The sequence below is a fragment of the Furipterus horrens genome, unplaced genomic scaffold (genome assembly GCF_987537825.1).
Source record: "Furipterus horrens unplaced genomic scaffold, mFurHor1.1.pri manual_scaffold_3, whole genome shotgun sequence".
Lineage (NCBI taxonomy): Eukaryota > Metazoa > Chordata > Mammalia > Chiroptera > Furipteridae > Furipterus > Furipterus horrens.
Genome location: NW_028327173.1, coordinates 185937050 through 185953742, shown reverse-complemented (window position 1 = coordinate 185953742; position 16693 = coordinate 185937050). Strand labels below are relative to the sequence as shown.

The 16693-nt window shown below is 50.2% G+C and overlaps 1 pseudogene; it reads right to left on the bottom strand.

The window, feature by feature from the left end:
• Positions 1 to 15724: 15724 nt before the first annotated feature.
• LOC150016958 (U4 spliceosomal RNA) lies at positions 15725 to 15855 on the bottom strand (annotated as a pseudogene).
• Between the last annotated feature and the right edge of the window lie 838 nt (positions 15856 to 16693).

The window sequence follows — 16693 nt, the reverse complement described above, 5'->3', positions numbered from 1 at the left end:
ACCCCCAATTAGTCACGGGGACTGCCCAGAGGTTAAATGTCTTGGCCCAGTATGCTCAACTCCTTGACCATACTGTTCGTGGATCCATTTTTACTCCTGCAAGACCATATACACCCATAACATGCATGTGTGCACACTCTTCTTTAGGGCTGGGAACTGAGTCTCTTGTCTGCTTTTCCTCAGCAGTGCTCTGACCAGGGCTGAGTTCACACTTGATTACCCCTCCCCCCTTTTTTTTTTTTTTATTGTGGTAAATATATACAGTATAACCTAAAGTGTACCATTTTAACCAATTTTAAGTATATAATTTTGTGAAGGTGAGTATATCCCCACTCTGAATCTCCAGAATTTTTTCATCATCTCCAAACTGCACCTCCATATCCATTAAACAGTAACTCCCCTTTTCTCCCAGGCCAGCCCCTGGCAACCACCATGTTACTTTCTGTCTATGAATCCGACTACTCTTAAGTACCTCATAGGAGCAGAACCGTACAATATTGGTCCTTTTGCCACTTGTATTTCTGGATGGCACAGGGTCACCTGGTCCCAGAGCTGGCCCCTGGGACTGATGTGATGGAATAAGCAGCCCAGAAGGAGTGATAGGAGAGTCCAGAGCACAAAAACAGCCCTGGTCAGAATCAGGGGAGCTTTCTTCCCCTGACGACAGCTGGAAATTCTTTCTGCTCTTCTCTAAGTCTGATGTTACAAACAGGCGACTTTTCAAGTCCAATCCCAAACACAGGAATTCTCCCCTCGTCTGTCTGTCTCCTGGGCCCCAATGAGACAGCTGGACTTCCCACGCAAGCGAAAGCGTTCAACTGCAAGTGCCCTTTCCTAGGTCAGCCTGCTCCAGCTTACCCGCGAGGGAGAACATAAGCCCCTGCAGAGTAATGCCTATTCTTCTCTTTCAGGCTACAGAAAAGGTAGTGCGGAAGGCTTCCGAAATGTTCCTTGCTGCTACAAGCAGCAATTGAGGCAATCTATGCCATCTCAGTTGGGCCTGGACAACTGCATTGACTTAGTTCTTAGATTTTCTCATGCATGATCCTTCCACTGGCTTTTGTGAAGTTGAATGAAACATTCCTTATTACTGAAAGAGAGAATCCTTCGCTGTATTGGAGAGAAGGCCACAGCTAGACTGGAAGCAAGGCGACCTGAAAATGAAGGTGGATCTAACAGGCTTTGTGACATCCAGGCTAAAATGGCGGTGGAGGGTTGAGTGCATTGTGCATGTGCATAGTCCAGGCACGAAGACTATGGAAATCTTCACCAGGTGAAAAAAGCTGTTTTCTCCAATTCCCTTATGAAACCTGATGTGTGATTTACCCAGTGTGGACAGTAATAAAGGCAGGTGGTGTCCTATTTGATTTTTACAAAACACACTAGTTTGTTTACTTTTATATGGTACATTACCCTGGCTGGTTTGGCTCAGTGGATTGAGCGTCGGCCTGCGAGCTAAGTGTCGCTGGTTCGATCTTCCAGTCAGGGCACATCAGAGAAGGAAAACTCTGATTCCAAAAAAAACCTCCGCTGCCTTGCGGCATACCTCTTCAGGGGAAAGGTTAAGGGAGTAAACCCCGACAGAAAATCCGGAGCCGGAGTCCCTAAGGTGGTTTGACGTTGTAGTCAATACCGGCAACTCCTGCGGCGCACCTGAAGCCAAGCTGTATTGACTCCGTCTTTCCCTTGGATCCTTCAGCTGCGAAGAGAGGGGGGGTCTGCTGCATGGGCAACAGCAGACCCTCCATATCACCCTGCCCAGGCTCTGTAGCTTCAGCTTCACTAGAGAGGACACTCCAGCGTCATCGCAAGATGTCGATTCAACACGGGAGGAGACAGATACCGTGTCACTCCCGAGTCGGACTGCACAGCCATTCTCGGCGGTGCAGATAGACTCTTAAGAAGCTACACCAACGTCTCTCGAGACGGACGGCTGCCGACGACGACGAATATGGTACATTACCTACTAGGAGCTATAAGCCTTACCACACTTCAGAAATCCTCATACGATAAGGCAATGTTATAAGAAGGGCAGGAGAAGCCCTTTGCTCCTCTGCAGAAGAGCCAGCTGGAGGAAAGGTGATGTATCGCAGTATTGAGGCCTGGAGGGGAGGGAAGAGGAAAGAGAGAGTTTTCACTAGAGATGTTGTAAGCCAACGGTAACTTTCTTTGCTAAAAAAAGGTGAGGAAGCAGTTTCCATGGAGCTACAAAACACAGTATTATACTCTGTTGGATCTTCAGTGTGGACAGACCAGGAAGCAAGAGGTATGGAGGTAATATTAGAAAAAAAGACTAGTGACTTCTGGCTGCTCGTCTGAGGTCTTTCTGTTCTGATTCTAGCCTGCCCAGCTGAGGGCCTTGGGTACATTATGGAGGCCACATGTAATCAGACCTTGGCGACTGAACCTGAAGTTCCTTATTTTCTGAGTCCTGCACCAGGAACCAGGAGACTAGGGCTGGGATGTGATTCTGCCACTGACTAGCTTTATAAGATGTTGGGCCACTCTGGCTAGTTTGATCATCTGTAAAAATGAGGGAACGGGACCTGATTCAAGTGGAACAAACTCTTTTAATTCTGCGTAGGCTAAAAAGTTGAGTAAGAACAGTTCGTTGGCTTGTAGGATCATACAACCAGGGAAATCCCACATATACACACACCTGCAAACGTACATTTGGATGCCATTCTAATAGGAAATAAACACTGCTCTGAGGGAGAATGGGGAAGGGGAGAGATTGATTCTACCTTTGGAATCTTATAGGTTTCTTGGAGGAGGTGGGCTATGAGCTAGGCTGTGTGGTTGGATTAGGTGCTGAGAGGTAGATACGGGAGCAAAGAAGAGGAGGCATCTCTGGCAGATAAACCAAGTGAACAAAATAAAGAACCAGCAACCTGGGTGAATGCAGGGTGGCAAGTTCTGGGAGTAGGAAGTAGGTGATTATGATCTGAGCACATGTATACATCACATGGTAGGTCTACAGTCAGTATCTGCTGAGCACTGATGGCTGCAATGACGATTGGGCTGGAAGGGCAGGTAGGGCTTCTCCCTGCCTGGAAGCCATAGCAGTGCAGAGTCCAGATGGGAGACAGACCACTATGATCGCTTCTGTATCCAATGACACGTGGACCACAGCTGAGAGAAAATGTCTAGGGGAGGGATGACAAGAGCTTGAATTTAGATGGCAACATTGAAGTGAGGAGGGATATAAAAAATAGTGCTAAAGAAAATTCTGCAGGCTTCCAGAGGCTAGTCAGATGTGCAAGAAGAGAGAGAAGATGGAGATAAAGGTAATGTTGAGGGTTTTGAGCCCAGGCAGTGGGGAAGGTAGAAATTAATTAAGAGAGAGAGGCAAGCTCAAAAGGAGATGGGTTCAGAGAGGATGCGATCAGTTTGACTTTATGCAGGAGCACTTCAGGGTGTCTGTAGGGAGTCTGTGCAGAGTTGGCCAGCAGGCAGGTGGAACTGTAGCTGGAGATTTGGGGCTCATGGAAGTCATGGCTGAGGATGGGGACGTGGATGAGAGAGGGGGAATGTGGTGAGAGGAGAGGCTGGCCGGGCAGAGGAGCAGCTGAAGACGACTTGGAGAGGAAAATGTAAGCCCGGAGGGAAGTGACCAGGAGAGCCCCGGGAAGGAGCCCGAGGGGTGGGTAGGGACCAAGCCATGTGAGGAGGAGGTGCGGGCTTGGCTCCTGAGCTACTGTTATGAGGGAGGCCTGTGAAAATGCCCTACAGCAGCAGCCAGGTGCAAGGGCCTGAGGAGCGGGAATAAAAGCAGCAGGTGTAGGGGACCTTATAGAGAAGTTTGTAATAAAGACAATGAGAACAGGAAGATGGGGGACTGAGAAGGCAGGGCCAGCGGAAGCCATTTTAGGGTAAGGATGACGTGGCCATGCTTTGGGGCCTTGCCTCTGCAACATGATGTGCATTCAGGTCACAGGGAATCCTGTTAACGTCAGCTTCTGGGCCAGCAATGAGGATGGGGGACGACATGGCATGGAAGAGGCAGGCGCCAATGATGCCATCCTGGACCCAGGGAAGTGAGTGAGGTTTGCAAAGGAGCGGGGGACGTCAGTGGCTCTCAGACTGAGAGAAGGGAAATAAAGGGGTGATGTGAAGGATCTGTTTGGTGGGGGAAAGGAGACATAAGGGAGTCCTATGGAAAGGTCTGGACTTTCTCAGTCAGGGGAGTGGTGAGAAATCTGTGGACAGAAGTGCAGTGGGGAGCTGGGGGTCCTGAGGGGAGCGGAAGCCTCAGGGACAACTGTCCAGCTGACTTGCTGGCAGGAGAGGAGGACTTAGGTGGGTTGGGCAGCCAGTGTGGTGGCTGTGCCCCTGTGGGGCCCGGACGCTGCAGAGTGAATGGGCAGTGAACCCTGCTGGCGCCCAGAGGGTGCAGATGTGAGCTTGGTTGAAAGGGAAACTCCTAAGGGACGTGGGGTGGGGTGTGGGCAAAAGAGGCTCGGTGAGAGAGGAGGGCAGGAGAAAGGAACGGGGGAGGGGAGGAGAGCAGCTGGAGGGGAGACAGAGCAGAGCGGAGGGATGAGGCAGCCAGGAGGAGGGGTCCCAGCACGAAGGGGAAGGCTGGTCTCCTGGCAAGGTGATGAGTGGCTGGGGAGGAACCAGGGCCCAGCAGCACCAGAAGAGGTAGAGCCCAAGGCCTGGCTGGGAAAACTGTGGAATGTTCTTCTGCTCATTAATACCACCACCTGTTGGAAGCCAGGATGGCCTCCAGAGGCAGAGGGGACCTGCCCAACTGTCCTTCACTCAACCCCCACTTCTTGAGGCTTCTTGAGGGAGGTATTGGGCTGCGATGCTGAGACTGAGTTTCATGCCTTTGGACTATGACCTGGAGAGGAGGCCATGATGACAGGTGACCCCGTCAGCTGTGGACCCCCACCCTGCAGCCCGTTCAAGATCACTCTGTGGTCACCCTGGTCAGCTATCTGCAGCTGCTCCCCCGGGGCCAGGGAAGGTTAAAACCCCACGCGGAAGTCAAGCGCTTAGGTGCTGAGATGGCAGCGGCTCCCTCTCCCAGCTCCTGGGAACCCCGCCCCTCACCCACAACCTCCAACTGCAAGGCCCATTCTGTAGCAGGTGAGCGTCCCTTGCACACCCCTGAGCCAGGGAACTCTGCTAGGGAAGGAGAACAGGCCATGGGCACTTCCTGCCTCCCGAGGACAAGCCAAGAGCACGGCTGGACATCCCGCTCTCAGTTTGTTCGGCTCAGTTTGATTTTCTTTCTCTCCCTGGTGAGCTCCAGTTTGGAGTTGTTTGCTCTTCATCAGCAGTTTGTGGAAATGATGGTGTCTGGGGAGCTCGGAGATGCTGTGCTGCTGTCCAGCCGTGCTCTGGTGTCCTCCGCGGGCAACGCCTGCACCCAACCCTCAGACCTGCAGCCCTTGTCAGACAGCCTCTCGCGATGTCCTTTCTAGCCTCCTGGGGACCGCTGACCTCATACCACTCCCTGCCAGAAACCACCATGGGCCTTTTCCTTTCAAATCAGAACCTTCCTTTTTTTATTCCCTCAGCTAGGGTCTGGAATTTCTGTAATTTTCAGCCCGGCTCTTCCTGCCTATGGAGGTCTTTGCAAGAATGGGGCAGCAGGTAGGGTGGCTGGCCTTCCTCCGACCTTGTCGTCCTTGGACAATCCTCTGGACAATCTCTACAGATGCTCCTGCAGAGCCACAGCTCCACCCCTTGTCCCCAGCACCACATGGGACAGCCTGTGGCCCTTCCTGATGCGTGCATCCTCCACATCTGTCCGTTTGTCCGTCTGTCTCTGTGCTCCTCATCCCTTCCCTGTGCCCCTGGTTATCTGTCCGCAGAGGGGGAGGACAGCTGTGAAAGATTTATGCGGAGACCCTGGGCAGAAGAAGATAAATGGAATTTGCAATAAATCCAGGAGCAAAGTTGTAACTTGACTTAAAAACAAACAAAAGGGCCAGCACTGCACTTAAGCTCAGCAGAAGCTCCTCTCCCAGTGTAAACAGAGCGGGGCGGACGGATGGACGTGGGTGGAGGAGCCGCACTCGGGCCTGGGACAGCGAGGCGGGGAGGGGGCTGGAGCAGGCTGGCCGCCCACTTCCTCTGGTTGGGATAGGGTGTGGGGAAGGTCTCTGTGGCCTTGTTAAAGGAGAAAGAAGATGCTGGCACTGCTGTTTGTTATCATTTTCCATGCCTTACCCTTTTGAAAAGACACTGTCAGGGTTAGGACTAGAAGGTTGTTTGGGGGGAAGTGCTTTCTTCACCTGGTACTGGGGCTGAGGCTGGGCAGATAAAAGCTGGGAGCAGTGAGGGGCAAACTGAAAGGCTGGGTGTGAGCTCCCAAGACCCCAGCCTTCCCTGGGGCATCAGGGAGTTCACCTGGACCCTGGGTGGGGGGAGGGGTCACTGGAATCGCTATGCCTCACCTGGACGTATTGGGCTGTAATTAACGCCACAATTAAGAGTGCGTTGCCTTTACATATAATTTTAAAGCGCTTCCACACAGATCCTCTGAGGTGGGACAGATATCAGCATTGCACGGCAGTAGGAAAGGTGACACAGAGAGGTGAAGAGTCCTATCCAAGGTCACACAGATCAGCAGCTGGCCTAGGTCAGAGCAATGGAAAAGGTGGGTCCTGAGGCACAGTTTCCACTCAGTTAACGACAAGCTATGAGATCTTGGGTGACTTATTTTATCTTTCTGTGAGCACAAGCTTTCCTCTGTAAGATGCAGTTCCCCCTAAAGTTTAAATGGATTGGCTGCCACCCCCTCTAACTCTCTGTGGCTTGGCTTTTGAAAGCCAGGAACCTCAGGCGGAACCCAATGGTGTGTCCAGGAGTGTAAAAAACCCAGTTTAAACATGGCAGACCGTTCTGGAGCCTGATTCTTGGGCTTGGATATATCTGAGGGGAACAAAACCAGTTTTCTAAAAAAAAAATTATGAAACAAGATGGCTATGTTACAGAAGAAGATGCAAAATTCGCACTTGAAAGGTCAAATAGGAAACTTCAAGGACATTTTGTGCTTGCTGCTGTCTGTGTCAGGTCCCTTCAAGTATGTATTCACTCTCTTCTGCAGCCTAGGATGAGGTGGGAATGTTTTCTAATGGCGATTTGGGGCCCACTGGGCAGCGAGTGGCAGAAACCCATATTCCTGGTGAATGGGGTGGGATGGGGTGGGGATGGTGCAGTGAGGGGGCTGCATTCCCTTTCCTACAGAGAGAACTGTTTTCACGGCATCTGACACAGGTTTTCTCATCCCAGGCTTTACATTAGAATCACCTGAGAAGCTTTTGAAAACTACCCATGCCAGTTTCCACCGTGGCCAGAACAGAATTTCTAGGAGTGTGATTAGAGCTCCATGTGTTCTGAGGCTCCCTGGGTGACTCTAATATGCAGTGTGGGCTGGATATACTGACTTACCGTTCAGTCCTGGAGTTCAGGGAGTCCCAGAGTATCCACGTCCAGAATGGGAAACAGTGGCTGACAGACAACTCCCTGCCCTCTGCCTCCCAACTACTGCTTAGACCAGTGGGCAGATGCCCTTACCCCTGACTAAAGGAAAGGGCGGTGAGGTTGGGGGGAGGTGGAGAATGAGACAGAACTTTGCTGGGTGGGGCAGGAAGGCTGTACTGGGTTGGATAGTGCCCCCTGCCCCCAATTCATGTCCTTCCTGGAATCACAGAACATGAGTCTGTTTGGAAATGGGGCCATTGCAGGTGTAATTAGTTAAGATGATGGACTGGAGCGGGGTGGGCTCCTAATCCAATATGACTGCTGCCCTTGTAAGGAGAAGAGATGCACCGGAAGACCACCTTATGAAGACGAAGGCAGAGGTTGGCTCTTCAGTGAGGAGGCTGGGTCAATGAGCACTACAATTTCTGCCAGTTCAGACATCTGCTGACTAAACGAGCAAGGAGGCTGGCCTGGCTGGGGGCCACGACGCTGCCACTGGGGCATTTTGGGGGGCTGTTGCTGTCTCTGCCGGAACAGGGTGCAGGGGAACATGTGCCCATGAGGACGTGGAGCGGGCCTCTGTTTTCCCTGTGGGCCGAGATGATGAGGACAAAAGCTGGCCCCGCCTGGCCAGTGCAACCACTGGCGGGATGCCGTAGGCGGTGAGACAGGCTGTGGCGGCCACCACAAATTGTACAAAACCGAAAAATCTCAAGAATATTTTCGGCCCATTTGCACTTATCAAATATCACACTGGAAAGCCCAGCAATTTGCGTAGGATCCTGTCCAGAACGTGGGGGATTTCACACACTTGGCCTTGTGCAGGGTAAGTTTCTTGGAATTTCAGCTTCGGAGCAGACCTGGCCTCCTTGGTGTGGTTCACCCACCTTCTCACACAGCTACAGCCCCTCCCAGCACACCTGGCTGCACTGTTCCCAGCGACTCTTGAGACAGACTCCCCAGCCACAGATGTCTGCGTTCCTCTGGCTCTTCAGTTTCCCCTCCACATTTTTGGGAGTTCCGTGGCACTGGGCAGCCAGTGATTCTGGCAGTCTAAGAAATACAAAGTTCAGGGACTGAGGCCGCCGCGGCTCTGCTGTGGTTTTTCTGAAGCTCCATTTCATTTGGGCTAGAGGTGAACACTTCCCTCCGGAGACCCCAGCAGGCGGGGTCTGAAGCAAAGTTCAAGGAACAGTCGCTTCCACCGTGGCCGGGTGTTGTTCCTCTGGCACAGACGCAGTCTGACAACAGGAGGACAGGGGTCCAGGAGCGGCAGCGGGGCCTGCGGGTTGGAGGAGAGGCTCGAGGGGAGATGCAGACTACCCAGGTTCGCTGTTCCCCAAAACAGCTGTAATTATGAGCTCCCGAATGCTTTTATTAAAAGTTCCATGTTTCCTGACACTTGAACATAAAACAGAATAGCCATCTGCAGTTTACTTTATCTTCTATGACCTCACAGATTTTTACAAGGATATCCTAGAACACCTTCTTTTCAAAGGGAAGCCAAGAGGTATACTGAGGGCCCAAGAAAGAGCAGAGAACAGAATCCTGAATCTCCTCACACTCATAAATGATAAAAGAAAAAAATGAACTTTAAAAAAACATTATAAAAGTAACACATAGTCATGGAGGACAATTTGGAAGGCACAGAAAAGAATAAAAAATCAAATAGAAGCCACCTGCAATCCCTCCCCTAGAGACCCCTGTCAATGTTCTGGGGTACATGAACTCTTCCTGAGTATAAAAATATCTCTTAACATCTGTACCTTAAAAATAAAAGTGGAAACAGACTTCAGCACGACAATTCATAATTTCATAAATGAGGTCCTGAAATTTTATATTTCAGGTAAATCTGATATAGGGATCAGTAAAAAGACTCAAATTAATTAATCCACAAACAATGGCGGGCCTGCTTTGTATAAGGCACTTTGTTAGGTGCTGTGGGGGAGTAGGGACTTCTGCAGCATCGCCCTTCCTCAGGAAGGTAGAGGGAAAAGACAAAAAACAGGCATTTGATATTTGTATTCTCAGCTTCTAGCTAAGCTCACTATTTCACCTGTAAAATAATTGGCTGTGTTGAGCTGACAGGTACCCATCACGAAGACCATTCGTTATTCATTCACTCAACGATTATTTACCATGTGCCTACTATGAATCTGGGGTGAAGGTGTTTTAGGTTTCAGAGCCGGGAATCATTGTGATGAGAGTGACTTTACAGGAGATTTATATGGGCTCTGGCTTACCAGATGTGCGGTGTGAGGGTTAATTACATGTGTCAACTTGGCTAGGTCATGGCACCCAGATGCTTGATATAACACCAGTCTAGATGTTGCTGTGATGGTATTTTTTAGATGTGATTAACATTTAAATCAGTACACTTTGAGTAGAACGGATAACCCTCCATAATGTGGGTGGGCCTCTTCCAATCAGGTGAAGTCCTTCAGAGGAAAGACTGGAGTCCCCTGAGGAAAAGCAATTCTGTCTCCACACTGCCTCTAGGCTCGAGTTCCAACATCACTTCTTCCCTGGGTCTTCAGCTTCCTTGCCTGCCCTGTGGATTTCAGACTTGACAGCCCCCACAACTGCATGAGAAATTCCTTAAAATCTGTGTGTATGTAAATGTATATGTATATGTTTGTCTATGTATGTGTGTGCACGCATGTGTATGTGTATACACAGGGTGGGGCCAAGGTAGGTTTACAGTTGTGAGTACACAAAACAGAAGTTTATTCTTGTATTATTATTTTCCATATGAACAACTGTAGACCTACTTTTGCCTCCCCTATATATCTGCTACTAGTTTTGTTTCTCTGGTTTTGTTTCCCTGACTAATACAGATGGGAAAGGAGAAAGGCAGGAGTAAGGAGAAGTGGCTACTCTGAGGGGTGAGGGAGACCAGTTTCACCCTGTCAGGATGCTGAGAGGGTAGCAAAAACATGTGTGTGGAGGTATGTGTTTGTATGCCTGTTGGGGCACCTGTGCATGAGTCTGTCTGTATGTCTGTGACTCTGTCTTTCTGTAAGTTTATATGCTTCTGTGTGTGTCTATCTATATCTGCACTGAGTGAGTATGTGTGTCTATATGTCTGTGTCTGTCAGAGGGGGGATGTAGGCAGGGGATGAGTCTGTCATGGTGCTCTAGAAAAGAACCTCTTGCTAGATTTTCAGGAAGCTCCATGACCTTGCTGGGAACCCGTGTAGAAACTGGGTTTGGGAATCAGACAGGTAGGTGGACAAGAAGGAAAGTAGGTCCGGTGGTGTATGGAGCAGGAGTGGCCGACAGGAAGAGGGCAGGAAACACCTGGGTGGCTTTGGGGAACAGGATGGCCAGAGGTCAAAGTGGTACAGAGAGGTCTGTGTGGCATTTGGGGACATACACATGTCACACCTGCCTTGAGTCTGGGGGTTTCATGGGCCAGGGGAAGGATTTTTTAAGGACCAAGCAGACTGGGAGAACAGGGCCTGCACGGAGGGGTGGCAATGGAGAGGGGGATCTGAAGGTTGGGCCCCATGAGAATGTCAAGAGAAATAGGGCGGTCAGGGAAGGGAATTGACTTGGGGACAATGACAACTTCAGTTTTTACCTGTTGGGGTTGAGAAAAACACAGAGTAAGACTTTTGAAGATGAGAAGAGGGTGGTGACCAGAGTCACACTCCAGAAAAGACAAGGAGAGAGGAATAAGAAAAAGCCATTGAGCTTGACAATGAGGTGGTCTCGATGACCTTGGTGGAGGGGCCAGGAGCTGGTATGAGGGACGGAGACAGTGGGCAAGCATGGTAAGACGGTAACATCTGTTGCACCTACTATTATATGTAAAAATGAAAACAACAGCAACAAGATAATAACATGAGTGGACAGTAGAGCTGAGTGATGGGAGCCCTGTGCATATATGAATAAAGAATAAAACTCAGTCACCCAGGTATTCATCCCTGATCCCATTAAGTACTTCCTCTAAGAGTTAGCAAACTGTTATCCTTTAATCATGTCTGATATTTATAAAGGCCCTTCTCCAAAGAACTCCAAGTGCTCAATAAACATTAATTAATTCACTCTCCCGTTCTCCTTTAGAGAGAAGTTGGTGGCAGGTGTCATCATTATGTTTACAGGCACGGAAACTGTGGCCCAGATGAGCATGATGCTGACAAGCAAGGTCACAGAGCTAGTTGGGTGGGCGGTCTCATACCTGGCTCTCCTCCTTCCGCTGCTAGACCATTTCTTAATCCCTTACATCTTGCCAGGACCCCCAAGTTACTGGCGAGACTTGGCCAGGAGACCAGCTCCAGGGTCCAATGTGTCAGGCGGTGGCTACGGGATAATTTCAGAGGGATTCCTGGCCAGCCAGCTGTGAGGGGTCAGGGAACAGATCTCCTGCTTGCTCAGTCCTGGGCCACAAGGAAACCTAGGCAGCTTACTCTGCTGAGTCCCTAAGGGTCGCAGGCAAATGCTGAGTGTAAGCAACAACAAAATGGCCGACCTCAAGAAAGCACACTGTTGTTCCATCTGCTCCACGGGTGCCCCCACACAAGAGATTCTCTAGTGGCCTCAAGTAGGGAAATACCCCAACCCTCATGCTTCAGGCTGAGCAAGATCCAACCATTTGCTGAGAAGTAAAAATCATCTCTAAGTGCAAAGAATAATCAAGGATAGCCTGCTAGGAAGATGATTTGCTCACCTCGGTTGATGAGCTTGGGCTTTATCAGGCCAAGAAATGAAAGGACTCCCTAAGGTCCCAGTGGGGAGGGAGGTGGTCTGCCCAGCACCCCAGCTGTGGTCCCAGAGTGCAGAGGTAGGGACCATTAACTTAAAGTCACTCTCTACTTCCAAGGTTGGGGCTGCCAACACCTACCAAGCCCTGTGAGTGGGCTCTTAGCTAATGAGGTCCAGGTCTTGCAGGATCAGCTCAAAGGTTCACATTCCCAGTCCAGTGTTTATGCCACTTGGGTGGACCTGGGAAATTCAAGGGGCCACCGGGATGTTGGCCCAAAGCCAGGGTTTAATTAAGCCCTAAATCTCCAGTGATTCCACCAGGGGCCTGATCCCCCTGAGGCCAGCCAACAGGAGGAGCCTAGGATCAGCTTCGTTTGAGTTTTCCCCCAACCCATTGTTGGCAGAGGCCTTGCTTGTTAGTGTGAGTAACCCACTGCCAGTCACAGAGCAGCCTGCAGAAAGCCAGGGGCCCAGCCCTGCACCGGAGCCCCTTACCTGTGGCTCCTATCACAGCACCTAGGTTGTTCCCCACACCTGCATGCTGTGGAACATGCCTAACCACGAGGATAGATTAGCACAGTCATGCTTTCATCTTGGGGTTTCTGTTTAAGAATCCTTGGTGCTTGGTGAGAAATGACCAAAAATATGTCTCGTCCAGAAATTGGAATGATTAGAGCTATTTGAATTGGGAGGCCCAGAAGGCCTCCAGCATTGCAGAGGCCTGGGACCCACAGGCCAGGCCTAATTTCTGGGGTCTAGCAGACCCCTGGGAAGGAAGAGGGGGATGGGAAGTGCCTGTGAAAGGAGGGAGGGCCTGGAGTGTTCAGGGAAGTCTGTCTTCTCTTCATGTCCCCCTCCTTCTTCACAGCCTTGCAGCAGAGAAATCTCAGCTTCCTGCAACGAAGGTGCAGAGGGCCAGCCCCAGAATGGGCAATCACGGCACAGACTGTCTCATGTCTGGCGGCCAAGGCTGAGAATACCATTTCCACAGAGCTGAGTGATAAGAGACACGGGTGTCAGTTGAACACAGGTGGGCCTGATCACATGGAAGCCTGAGGGAAGAGAACTGTGATAGTCCTGGCTTTCTCTGACTTTCGTCCTTTGAAGAGAGTCATTGGTTAAGTCCTTGGGTTTTGGAGTCAGATGGCTTGAGTCTTCACCCTGGAAAATGCCACTTGGATATGTGGTCCCACTTGATTTGGGAGCCTAGAAGCCCTTTGGTTCTTCTATGTGCACTGAGGCCAATGCGTTTCCCAGAGAGGGCAGAGCCAGATTTCCGCCTCGTGGCCTCTCCCCTCTGCTGCAGCTGGGGACGCAGGTAGCATGCGAGCCTGCTGCGTGTTTGTGAAATGAGTTACGATATAGAATGCTAAATCAGCCTCTGGCATGTGGAGAGCCCTATGTGTCAGTCCCGTCACCGTCGTCATCATCATGCTGAGCCTGGGGTTGGCTGCCCCAGCAGTGGCAGCCTCCCTGTGCTCACAGAGTATGGGAACAGGGCACTGGCCTGTGTGTGACAGCCAGCACCGCAGAGGGTCATAAAACAGCGGCAGAGGGAGCGGCCAGCCAGATAGGGCGCTGGAGATGAAAGCCGCCGTGTTTGCCTTTCCAAAGCGCCGCAGTGTTCCTGAAGGCCTGCAGCTTCCTCTGCCCTGCTGTTTTTTTTTTTTTTTTCCTTCCCAGTTCCTCTCAGTGATATCTTAAGAGGCAAACTTCCAGCACTAACAGGAGGTCTTTTGTTCTCCTTTTCTCTAAGTGGACTTTAACCCAGTTACGACAGATGAGTCACTGTAAAAACAAACAAATAATAATACTCCATTTTCTTCAAGGTTCTTCCATGCCTGCTGACAGAAAAGGGGGAACCTGACACTGCGCTGGGCCGTGGGGCTTCTCCCGCCCCGACTTTCTGGAGGCACAGCTGGGAGAACCTTCCAGAACACGCTGGAGCCCAGCACTGTGGAACTACTCCGCGAGGTTCTGGCTTGTTTGGCATTTCCTCTGATTTGGGATGGCCCAGACTCTGAGGAATTTCGGTCTCAGCACCGTCCCGGTTGGGATTTACACTCCTGGATCCACCACACACTAAATTCTGGAGTTGCCTCCCTTTGCACTTGAGTTTCTTTATATGTGAAACAGGGGTATTAGGCACTCTTATGATTTTATCAGGAAGGACTTCGCAATACAATATCTTCTGCTCTGTTAGAAGACTCCAAGCCAGGCTAAGAGCTGAAATGCAGCCTGCATCCGTTTGATACAAGTTCACCAGGCATTGAGTTTGGCACTAGGCTCTCAGAAATGAGAAAGATCCACTTCCTGCCCTCAGGGAGACAAGACGTGTAAATAAATGAATGCGGTGATTTCTGAGTCAGGTAGGATGGAATGCCCCTGTGCCAAGGGTGACGGTGGGATAAGAATGGGGATGGCCATTTGATCCTGGAATATTGGGAGTCTTCTCAGAGGGGGTGGCATTTTAGCTGGGTCTTGAACCATGAATACTCATTAGGTGCCTGGGTGGGAAGGGGGGCTGATAAGGCAGGCGGAGGGAGTGAGGGGCATAACCAAAGGATTGAGTCCAATGGCAAGTTCAGACCCACCCTTGTGCAAGCCCTCTCTAATCTCTGTCTAGGCATTTTTGCCTATGTGCTTAAATAGAGCTGGACCCTCATTTTCCTGAGAAGCTGCCGTCCCTGGAGGAATATGCCACTGGCTTCAGGACTCTGGTCCGAGACGTCTCTTGGTTGCATCAAACATTAAGGCTTGCTTTGGGCCACTAAGCCCCTGGGGTCACTGCTGAGGAACATAGCCACGCTCCTGATGGGGTGGTGGTGTACATGTTCTCCAGAAGGTTGTCATCCACGGTCACAGTCACCTTGTCCTCACCCCCTGGAACTCATAGTGTAACACATTCATGTCTACAACAAAAACACAGTTCAGTTACCTGGAAAACTTCCTCACTGTCAGCCCAACTTACAAGTCCCCTTTACTGCGAACAGCCCCTGGAAGCCGTGGGTCACGTAAGCAGTTACTCACCTGCCTTTGCGCTCTGTGGCCCCTTCTTCCTTGGCTTTAGGCTCTCACACAATCGATTATAATTTCTGTTTCCCTGAGAGCCCTCCTCCTGGGCTGTGAGCTCCTGGAGGGCAGGGAGGGAGGCCAGGTGGTGCATAGCATTTGGTTCATGCACATACAAGGAAGGTATTCAGGAGATATTTGTTAAATGGACATGTGAATGAATGAATGAATGAAGTTTGAGTTAGTGGGTTTTACATAGTCTAACAAGAATATCAAGGGGAAGCTTCATCTTCATCGTCTTCTATGAGAAAACACAAGGGCCTAAGGATTTCCTTCTGAGAGCACCACTTTGTGCATAAGCAGATATCTCTTCCCCAGAAACTACTTCCACTAGAGAATTTAGATTTTAAATCAGATTGAGCCCACAATGGCACTCTATCGCAAAGGGGACCCTAGTCTACATTTTTAGGCCTACTTTCCAGCTTTAGCAAATCCCATTGACTGAAACAGTGAGGGTCCTCCACCACTAAATCTGCGGTTTGCATCCCCTGAAATACAGTTCTTTACACTTCTGTGTCAACCACCTGAAAAGTGACATCTTTCCATCTTTCCATCTGGAACAATACAGTTCTCAATTAGCAGTAATAGTGCCTCAGATAAACCTCATTGGCTATGATACTGCCACTGTACAAAGCTGATCTGGAAGGATATAGTAAGGGAGACTTCCTTCCATTGATCTATGTCTGTCTGTCTGTCTTTCTCTTTTTTTTTTAGGGCAATCTTATTAAGGGGTGCATGGTGGGAACCTTATTCAACAGGGTGCATGCTCTTCAGCTGGCCCCTCTGTTCCCACCCTCTCTTCTGCTACCCTCAGATGTTTCCAGGCAATCAAGAGCAGATAACACAAAATGATTTTTGTGGTAGATTGAGTGGGCATGGGCCCAGGTTCGGTGCACAGCCCAGCCTAGCCTCAGCCTGCTTCTTCTCTGCTTGGGGAGAACTCAGGCCCCTGCCTCCAACGTCATCTCCTGGGGTTGAATTATGGCTGTAAAAGGATGAGTAAGATATTCCAGGAACCTGCGTCTCAATGACAATAGCTGCTTCATTACTTCTGCAAAAATGGAAACCTTGGTCTCCTGATGTATGCAATGACAGGCACAAGGGGAATTTTCCAATAAAATAGGGGAATACATTTTCCAAGGACAGGGTTACTGACAAAAGCCACCATCTGACCATGCACCAGAATTAGTTAATGTGGCACCCCTGGAGCAGCATAGTTGATGGGATGGAACAATGGACTGGAAGGAGAGCAGTGCTCCCCACTACCTCCTAGGTGCATCACCAAGATCTGCCACTGATGGGAATGGTGACTTCAGGACAGGTAGAACACTTGCAGTGCCATTTCCTACAGTGAGAAGTGAGATGACCTTGACCATTCTGCTTCGGAAGGAGGTGGTGATGGGGAGGAGTTAAAAGCTAGAAAGGTTCTTTAGACCTTTGCCAGAAGTGGCGTGCACCAAGGCCTGCCGCTATC